Source organism: Durio zibethinus, chromosome 16 (assembly GCF_047325235.1).
Source record: "Durio zibethinus cultivar Kanyao isolate XHJ-2024 chromosome 16, ASM4732523v1, whole genome shotgun sequence".
Taxonomy (NCBI): Eukaryota; Viridiplantae; Streptophyta; class Magnoliopsida; order Malvales; family Malvaceae; genus Durio; species Durio zibethinus.
The window spans coordinates 18,771,460-18,782,839 of record NC_143177.1 but is presented as its reverse complement, the minus strand read 5'-3'; positions in this window follow the sequence as shown (position 1 = coordinate 18,782,839).

Genomic DNA, 11,380 nt, shown 5'->3' with positions numbered 1-11,380 from the left:
TGCCATCTGTCCCTCTATCTGGCCAAGGAAAAGAAACAATAAGAAAGAAATAAGGTATCACTCTCTCTTTCTGTGAATTAAGATGTTTAATTGTTGCTTGTCATGTAAAAAGAAACATTCAACTACTCTCTTCCTCTCACTGGAGCGGAGTTATCAAGGCTGTGTAGAAGCGTATATGGGAATTGTTTCCGGGCGCTGATTCTGGAGACTAAGCATTCTTTTCAAGTTTCAATGTTCTGCTGGTTTTTTTCCACAATACCCTCCATTGTTGTTGAAACTGCAAGCAAATTGCTAGGTTTTGAGATAAGTTACTCTTCTACGTGCCAGCTACACACACCATTCCCACATGTTAGTCTTGCAGAAATGGCAAAAGGAAATTGTGCGTTGGCAAAATAGTCCTCGTCTTTCACTTTATTTAACCACAAAAAAACACCCCTCACGCAACGCAATATGCAAAGCTTGTCAGTTGTCACGCACAAAAGGCAAGTTACTTTGCTTTAAAATTTTTATAGTAACGTTTTTTTTTTTTTTTTGATAAAGCAGTTTAAATTAGTGCAGGTTAAGTTATTGAACTAAATAATTAATTCACTAAACTCTTTTATTGCACTTCAATATCAAATTTCACTCAAGTATCTCCAATCTTTCCACTTTTAGATTTTGATGTCTTTGTCAAATAAATCTTCAAATTGATTATTGCTACTATAGGAAAAATCATCTCATTCACTTAGTGAAAAATTTAAGCTCCAAGTTGAATAGAAGAGGTGACATATATTCCTTTTTATAAGGTACATCAAAAAATAAAAATGATATAATTAAAAAACATTGTTATCAAATTTTTAATATAAATGTGAAATTTAAAAATTCCATTCACGAATTATAAAAATTAATTAAATTATAATTCAAATATATATCGTAAAACAATCACTCATTTCACATCTTAAATCACTTTTATTTTTGCTTAAATTAAACTAATGTTTTTAATTTATATATAAAATGGCGGGCATTTTCTTTATTAAAATTTCCTGAGTAGAAAAGTTCATCCAACATACCAAGAAGCTTTTATCCATACTAAATTTTAAAATACTCATTATGTAGGTGAAAGAAATATTTTGAAAAGAAAAAGTTATACGATAAAAAAAGTTATTTGATGAATTGGATGGATAATTTTTTAAAATATATGTGAAATAAAAAATAAAAATATCCCTATTTATATATTATTATTATTATTTTATTTTAATTTTAAATAATTTCACTAATTAAATTAATATTATTTTTTATTGTAATTTGATTGTGAAAAATTTTAATAATAATTAATTAGATACAAATAAAAGCAAATTCCAATTCGTTAAATTCAAAGACTGCTTAGCTCAAATAATTAATGGCTCCTCGAAAAAAAAAATTTTAAATAAAGTTTGTAAATTTTTTTTATTAGAAATGATTAAATAAAATTTAAAATAAAAAATCAAAATTGATAGATTAAAAAGTTTTATTAATAAATTATGTGAATCTAAAAAATAATTTTATAAATTTTGATATTATAAATTGATATTCTAGTAACAATATTAACAAAATTTTTATTGTTGAATAAATATCGGTTAAATTTAAATTTTAAATAATTTTTTCAAATTTTCTTTTTAAACTTTATAAATTTATTGATTTATAATTTTATTAAATTTTTTATTAAATTATTTGTAAGATGAAATTTCACAAACTATTTTTGTCCCCACTTTTTATGAAAAGAAAAAAACCTTAAACATCCGAAGTTGTCATTGTTACATGTGAAAGATTCTTCTTCCATGGACTTTATCGAAGACATTTTCCATTCATCGCTAAATTTGGAAGAGACTTGTTGGTGTTGAACTTTGAGCTGAGCCTAGGGATCCTAAAATCATAAGAGAAAGAGAGCAGTAAAAAGCAAAAGTAGGGGGTGTTCCTTGCATTTGTACTTTGACGCTCAAGTCAGAGGTCTGCTAAAAGAGGTCAAAAAGAGAGGAAAATAGAAAAGTAAAGGAAAAAATAAAATTGATTAGATAGTACCTGGATGGCTTTATTTATAAGCGAAAGGTGAAGGGTTTATTGGGTAGGATAATGATGTAGTTAAGCTGATGTGCTATTGTACATGTCAAGTTAGCCCAAAGTAAAAATATTCCCTTGGCTGTCTGTTAATAGTCTCTAATGAGGGAAAAGATCAATTTGCCCTATGGACCCAGAAATACCCCTAACATTTTGTCATTCCACTAAACAATTTGAGTATTAGACTGATAGTTGCTTAATTAAGCTGGTTTGGCATACACATTTGCTAGTTCGACCTTTAGTTTTTTGAGTGTGGGTTTGAAGACTTATGCCTTAGGCTCGACCTTATGTTGTTGAGGATAAATGTTCTTAGGGTTGATGTGAGAGTCAAGTATAAGAAGTTTATGATTGATTGTATGTTGTTGAGTGTAGTCATAACCATTATAGGGTATGCCGACCTGTCGTATGGTCATAGTTGCGAGCTTAATCTCAAGTGTGAGCTTTGGGTTTTATGCTTAATTGGTTCATTCTAGGGTTGTCGAGGTGAGTGATCTTGTGTTTAAGTGGCTTGAGGTTGGGGCCAAGCAAGCTTATAAGTAATCATTGACGTGATTCATATGCCCAGCATAAGACTTATGTTTCTTTTTGGTGTTGGAGCTTGATTCTCAGGTTTAGTATAGGGTTGACATGGTGATTAGTCTGTTTGGCCAGTTCGATCTGGGTTTCATGATCGATTTGACCGGTTTGAATAGGTGGATTGATTAATTTACCTTTTTACTATTTAAAAATTACATTTAATGAAGAAAGAAACATTTGAGCGATAAAAATCCAGAGTTGGAAAGGCGAAGTGTTGACCTTAATAACTGTCTGAACATGTGGTATAATCTAGAACATTCATCTGATCTCATCGTTGGCTATAAAAAAGGTCCCTTAGGGTCTTCATTTTTCACTTTGTTATTTTTTTACTTTCAAATAGACCTATTTTTATTGATTTTAAAGTTCTTATTTCTTTCAATCGACCTTTTTACCTTTCTCTTACTTCGATACATTTTTTTCCTTTTTTTTTACAATGTCTTTTATGATAAGAGTTTATGAAGTTACAGAGTAGTTTTAAGGGGAGGTTGGCTTGGTAGTAGAGATAAATGTGATAAAGTCTTTTTTATCATTGTAGGAAAAGACTACTTTAGGACTGCCTTTTAGCTAAACCCGATGATTAAAAAAGACCAGAAGAGAGTAAAAGATAATACTCGTGCTAAAAGAGAACGGTTCTATCAAAGCATAAATGATCTTGTGGCTGCTATCAACTTTGAGCTTGAGAACCTCTTAGTTCCAATGTTTAAAGGTTAGCCCTACTTCTTTGGCTGACCTTTTTCTTCTACTATTTCTTTATTTTGAGGTCTAACCTTCTATTTTTTTTTCTCTACACTTTTTATTGAGCCAGCTCCTATTGACGTTCCTTATTTCTCTTTTCTTTTTGAAGAGTCTTTCTACTCCTCTTTTTCCTCAGATATCATAGTGTTCTCCGTTGTTGTTCTTGTTTGAAATCTTGCTCCTACTTAAGAGTTTGAGTCTTCTGATGATGAAGGCTCCAATGATGAAGAGGTTTTGATGAAGAGCAAAAGGGGGAAACCAACCATGTTAAGAAAAAAGTGAGGGTGAACAGGGGTACTCCTCAAATTCAGAGGACCTCGCTCAAGTCTTTTTCTTCACTCATTATTCTTTAGGTCTAAATTCTAAAGATGTGATGAAGAGCTTAAAAGGTAAGACTAATTTTAAAGACTTTCTTAACAAGTGCTCAGCTTACCATATTTGATCTTTAGGGTCAACTTTAACTTTTCAAATAAGGGGTACAGTATATCAATGCCGACCATCAAGGACCAAGATACTACTCTCGTAAAGGTCACCAATTCTAGGTGTATTGGGATTCAATGATGGTCGATCTAAGATTTTTTCTACATCTTTTTGTTGAACTTTTTTTTCTTATAATTTAACTATCACTCAGCTAACTTTAATTTTTTTCGGTACATAATAGCTTTTATTATTCTTTGTAAAAACTTAGGTATTCTTATTTTTCTCCTTCTATTTAAAAAGTTCTTCTTAATAAAGAAGTACCCACCTTGTAAGAGATGATTTTACATCATAGCTCATCCAACGAAAAAGATATTCTCGAACTGTTCGAGCTTAATAAAAAATTAGAAGTTACTCTTTTTTTGTATTCATAAAAAAAATAAGAATAAAAAAATGAGCCCAAGATATAAGAGATTTTGAATGAGCTTGAGATTTTTTACAATAAACCCATTCATCTTACAATGAAAAACCTTAATGCTTTAGACTAAATTTTGGAGTTTAACAAAAAAGGAGAGGTGGTCATAGATGCATATGAGTTGACCTCTCTTGAAATAGTAAACAGGATCAGATACTAGTGTAGGTTTAAGGTAACTTTATAAATTATTTAGTTTTGTAAAATTTTTCTAACATTTAGCTTCTCTTGTGGATATGTCTAATGAAGCCCAGCTTTTTCAGATTTTTGACTTCTGTAAGTTTTTTCACCACCTGTTGCTGAAAAAGGGTAAAAAATAGCTCATATAGCTTGAGGCTCCCTCTAGGGACTTAAAATAATTGATCCCCCTATCTCTCAGAAGCTGAGCTTTGTAGCTTAGGATTTTGTCGATGCCAAAAGCAAGTAGAAGGTGATGGCAAGTTGGGAGGTTCCCTCTAAAAGATAAAAAATTAAGGCCTCCTATACAACATGATATGTACAAACAGTTAATTTTCACACAAAGAAAATCAATCATTGTAAAAATGTAACTTAACTATTGGATTTTTTCTACAAAGGAGAAGAAGATAAGGCTCTAGCTATAGGTAAGGTTCCTTATAGTCACTATATGTGGTTTAATATTGATAATCTAAAGATTCTCAAATTATTCTTCATATCCTTGTCCATCATAGACTAGTGAGGTACCTCGATCTTCATCCATTATAGGCTATAAGTAGAAAAAAGTTCAATTTGAGTGGAAGTATTTTGTTAGCCACTATGGAGGCATTAAACCTTATAAAAGCATAGGTATTTTACTCCCTCCTAAAAGGATGAAGTTCAAGTATAGAGCTCATGTTATGCACATGCATATAAATGACATAATAAGCAAAATAAATAAATAAATATCTAAAAAATCAATTTTATTAGGTTTTTGGATAACACAAATTTATTTGCTAGCCTGACTCTCGGCTTATCCCTAGTGGAGTCACAAACTATCATAACGTTTAGATCCGTTGACTTATCGCTAGACATTGACTTAAGAAGTTGTTACCAATCTTTTTTATTTAGGTGCGATTGGTCACCTAACTGAATTTATTCCATTTTAAAAAGAAATCCTAAGTTTGACTTAGGTATCTTTAAAAGTTAGATTCAATGACTACGAAACTAAAACTAGGTCCGAGAGTACAGTTATGTATGAGAAAGGTTATAGTACCCTAACAACATCTATCGAATGATGGTACCAACTTGATTTCATGTTATCTATTGAGTTTTAAAAATCATACTAGATAATTAATTATTGAAAATTATTCTTAATTGACTTTAATACTTTTGAAAAAAAATTAAGAAAATTCTCTCACCTCAAGAGTATACAAGAAAACTATTATTTCTCTTATAAGGACTCTGCCGTCAGTTTATTTAATATTTAAAAAAATTTCAAGAAAAAATTAATACTTTAACTTTTCCTTAGATTTCTTTCCTTATTTTATTTTTTTTAAAAAAAATTAATGCTTTTATTGAAGGAAAAATTAATACTTTTAACTTTTTCCTAAATACATTATTTGAAATTGGGAGGATTTTTATTTAAGAAAAATTGATACTTATAACTTTTCCTTAAAACCCTTTTTTTATTTAAGGAAATTAAATACTTTTTTTGAAAAAAATTTTATTTTCTAAGAAAAATTGATACTTTCAACTTTTCTTTAAAAATGTTTCTTATTAAATACATTTTTTGAAAAAAAAAATTATTTTCTAAGGAAAATTGTTACTTTCAACTTTTTCTTAAAAAAATTTCTTGTTAAAATACATTTTTTTTAAAAAAAATTTATTTTTTAAAAAAATTTGATACTTTCAACTTTTTCTTAAAAACGTTTCTTATTAAATACATTTTTTTGAAAAAAATTTTGCTTTCTAAGGAAAATTGATACTTTCAACTTTTCCTTAAAACCTTTTTTTTATTATTGAAGTTATTTTTTGTTTTTAATAATTTAAATTTTTTTATTTTTGAAATTATTTTTATTCTTAAAGAAAATTCATTCAAAAATGTATAGAAAAAAAATAAAATGAGCAAAATAATAGAAAAAATACAAAAAAGAATGGATCAACTTGGTTTAATTAGAAATTCGGCTTAGCTTGGTGTAAGACTAGAACAACTAGTGACTCCATCTTTTTCTAGTAATCCAAAATATTACATTTGGGAAAACATTAACCCTGCAAGCTTTTCTTATTTATTTTTTTTCCACAATTTCCTTTTTATATCTTCCTTTCTACAAAATTAACCTAGAAACTCAAGTTTTATAGAAGACCAATGGATTTTTCTAGAATTTGGCACATCACCAATACTGTTGCCACCGTATGTCGCCACTAACACCCTCTTTTTTGTTTTTTCCTTTCTTCAACCTTAAAATTTCAGTCAAGAATCCTGCATTTGAAACCATACTCTTTGATCGTCGTCGTTTTGTCGATGTGAGTCACAATAAATTCCTATACTTGAATCCCTACTTTTTGATCATCGTCACTTTGCCAACATAAGTAATAGCCATCACTACCTTTTTTGCTACTTATTATGATTGATCTTAGGTTAATGGTAGGTTGTTTATTAAGTTTCGGGTATTCCAGGTTTTAGGTCTTGGCTGATTGATTTTTGGTAATGGGTGACTGGGCTATTGATCACGACAATTTTAGTGGTAGTAGGATCAGGCAATTCGATGGGTCGTAGGATTAGGAAATTTGATGGTGATAGATTTTTGGCCAGTGGCTTTCTTTCTCCCTGTGTTTTCTACTAGATTTTTTTCTATGATTTTTTTCTCTATTTGATTGTTGGAGAAGGTGGGTTGTAGATTGTGGTTGTTAAAGGTTGTGATTGGGAAAGACAACCATGCACAGTCGATGACTTAGTGGCTGTGGCTAAAAATGAACTATTTGATCGTGCTATGATAGATTAGGGACTCATGTGATGCTTGTGATAGTAGTGGCAGTATAATGGACAGAAGAATGAAAATGGTGATATAGCTGCTAGTAATTGTTAGGATTTTCTCTATATTTTTTTACTCTAATTTCTTTAGGTTTCGTTTTGTATTTTTCTCTATATTTTTCCACTCAAATTTTCTTCTTGAGCCAATGTTTAAATAACATGATAAAGATAGGATTTCAATTCAAAAAAAAAAAAAAAACTAAGCATCTTATCCCCTATAATCTGAATTTTGAGTTTTAAAAAAAAAACACCAAAGTTTCAAACCTTTAATCCAATACTTTAAATTTCAAACTTCAAACATAGAACCTTATCACTTGATTTATCCCTTTTTTATTATTTTTATTTATTTTCCTACAAAATACTATCTAATCCCAAATATAATCTAGGCCTACAACTCAAATGCTAAATCCAAATCCAAATAGGTTGCGACCAAAGCCCAATTCAAACTAACTCGAAGCTCAAGAACAGTCCAAATAATTTCGGATAAAATATGGTGTCTACAGAGCATTTTATATATAATACTAAGATAATTTTTGGTGAAAAATGAACATTGAAAATTTAAATAGATAACTTAAAAAAAAACAACAAAAAAAGAAAAAAAGACATTCACATTCGCATCTACATCATAAAAAAGACATTCGTATTTGCATCACTTACATCTGTATCATGAGAAAAACATTCGCATTTACATCATCTGCATTATAACCAAGGCATTTGCATTTGTATCATAAGAAAAGGCATTTGCATTTACATCATTGCATTTACATCATAGAAAAAGTATTTGTAAGGGCATTCACATGAATGAAACATTGGCATTTGTATTATGAAAAAGTTACTTGTATTTGCATTAAGCATTCACATTTTTGCATTCACATTGACATTTGCAGTCATGTCATTTGATGAAAATAGACATTTCTATCATGATTGTGTTTGTCAAATTTGTAAATATTAAAAAAAAAAGAAAAAAAAAAGCAAAAAGAGAGAAGAAAGTCTGTCATAAAAAGATGAGTGAGAAATAAGAAAAAAAGAAAATAGTTTGATAAGAGACAAAAATGTCAAAAAAGGTTTAAAGAGTTAAAAGAAAAATTATCTGCAAAAAGCAGAGGGGTTGTTGAAAAAATGAATGAAAAAAGATGGGATACAATACAATATGAGACTTAAGCCTAGTTTTGCTAGCACCCAGATCAAACTAAGCCCATAATAGCTGGCACTTCAAGCCCATATTAGCTAGCACTTTAAGCTCAGATTAGCTAGTACATTAAACCTAAATTAGCTGGCATTTAAGCCCAAATTAGTTGGTAATTTAAATCCATATTAGTTGGCACCCAAGCTAAGATTAGCTGGCACTTTAAGCCCAGTTTAGCTGACACATTAAACCCAATCTAGCTAGCATCCATATCAAACTAAACCCAATCAAGTTGGCACCCAAGATAATTTCTAAGACCGCTAGGTAAAACATTTTAAATTTTCAAAGTTTCAATGCCTTTGATACGATAAACATTCAAAGATGTCGAGATTTGTAAGACCTCCAAACATAATCTCTAAAACCTTCGACCATAATCTATAAGATCTTTGAGCAAAACGTTTTATATTTTTAAAGTTTCAATGCCTCTAATACGAGAAGCATTCAAAGATATCAAGATTTATAAGACCTCTGAGCATAATCTTCAAAACTTTTGGGCAAACCATTTTAAATTTTTAAAGTTTCAATGCCTTTGATACTTGAAGCATTCAAAGATGTCGAGATTTTTAAGACTTATGGGCATAATCTCTACGACCTCTGAGTATAATCTGTAAGACCTTTGAGCAAAATATTTTAAATTTTTAAAGTTTTATGCCTCTGATACGAGAAGCATTAAAAAATATCGAGATTTGTAAGGCCTTTAGTCATAATCTCTAAGACCTTTGGGCAGAACATTTTAAAATTTTAAAGTTTCAATGCCTTTGATATGATGAGCATTCAAAGATGTTAAGATTTGTAAGACCTCCAAGCATAATCTCTAAATCCTCTGGATAGGATTCGTAAGGTTTACGAGCTGATTCTGTTTTAATTTTGAGATTTGTAAGACTTCTGGGTATGATCTCTTATTTTATTTTAAAAAGTTATTGAGTTTTTGTTTAAAAGAATTTTCAAATTTATTTTCAAATGGTCAAATTTATTAAAAAAAAAAATCAATCAAGATAAAAAAAAAAACCCATAACCAAAACAAAATCCAAAACAAAACAAAAAAAAAAACTTTTAAAAAATTTTGAATTGTTACTCTGGAAAAAATTATTGTATATGTCTTTACCCTATTCCTTATTCTCAGTAATGTGCAAAGAATGGTAACTATAGACATCTAATTTTGTCCAGTCTGACTTGAATTTGTTTGATTTTTCGATTTGATTTTAACATTTCAATTTAGGCTAACTTGATTGGATTTAATTAAATTAAACTCATTCAAGTTTGTCTCGAATGAATCATTTTTTAATCGATTTACATAATTTGAAATTCAAGCTAATTTAATTCAGATCGATTGGGCTTTTGTTTGATTTTTACGTTTGATTCAAATAATTTAATTTGGACTAATTTAAGCATGGTAATTAAATTAATGTGTTTCAAACTTACCTCAAATTAATTGTTTTTGAAATATTTATATGAATCAAAATCTAGTGTTTAAAGTTTGAATCCTAAAGTCTAATTCAAGTCAGTCTCGGGTCAAAATTCAATCACTTGGGCTTAAAGGCCCAATAGGAACCCAAACCAATTTTTAAGGCCAAACCTTCAAACTTAGGCCCACATTAAACTTTTAAGTCTAATTTTATTTTTATTTTCATTTTTCAGAATTAATTGAATGAATTAAAAATTAAAAATTACAAAAAAAGAGACAAAAAAACAACAAAGATAAAGTAACAAGAGGACAACAAGTAGTGGCCGGTAAATAATTGCCCAAACCATTACTCTGCCATCAGTGTTATGGGGGAATAGGCAGCCAAAAAAGCCAAAATTTCTAATTTGCAAAAAATATTTTCTTGGTCTCTTTATGGTGAATAAAATATAAAAGGAAAAATACACAGTAAAAGAGAGGGCATCCATTTTCTCTAGAAGACAAGCCACCCTCGACCCTAGTCTCACCCATTTTAGAGCCCCAATCTCCATCACCATAACCTACCAACCAACACTACCCTAAACTTTGGCCTACGCCTTCATCATCAAAGTCACTCCATTCTAGAGCCCTAGCCTACGCCTCTATCACTAAAGAATCCTTCCCTATATCACAGCCCTACACCCTTCACCCGTGCCTTTATCATCCCTAAGCCTTTTATCTAGCCCAGTATCAACCCAAAATCTTTATTCACAGTCCATTCTTAAGACCCATTCCTAACCTCGCACCAAGCCCCTACACCTACACCACCCACATCTTCACAGTCCCTCCATTCACTAAACCTAAGCCTTAGGAACTAGACTTTCACTAGCCTTTCCTAGAACTAGCACCAGTAACCAGTCCCTAGTAGGAACTTTAGCCTAGCTTCAAACTTTGCTCGCAAGATCAACAACCTACCCCCCAACACTAACCTTAGTTGAAACTAGCCTTAAGTAACCCAACGTGACCTATGCCACACCTAGATGAGCCAAGCTCTATAGCCCCAACTGACCCTTTTCACATAATAGCCTTAGTCTTTACTAACCCTAACACCCTAAGCACCATACCACAAACACTGTCACCCTTTTCAAACCACCATTAATAGCTTGCTTGCAACCAAATCACCCTTTCCACTACTAGAAAAAACCCAAATTCCACAAATCATCATTAAACCCAGAAAATATACCCAAAAACCTACTAGAAACAACCCCATTTAACGGTTACAACAAAAATAAAATATATATAGACCTCCTTTGAAAAAAGAACCCAATGCCATAGGCAAGCCTTCCTATAAAAACAAAAACAAAAAAATAAATATATTAAAATCAATCTCGGCTTAAAAAAGAAAGGAAAAAAAGAAGAAAAAAAAGAGCGGATAAGGGAGAAAAGAGAATGGGAATTGGTAGCTAAGAGGTTTTTTTTTTTTGTTATGATTGTCAAACCAGAAGAAAAAAAGTAAAGAGAAATGAAAGAAAAGAAAGAAAGGAAAAAAAAAGAGAAAGAAACAAAATGCCA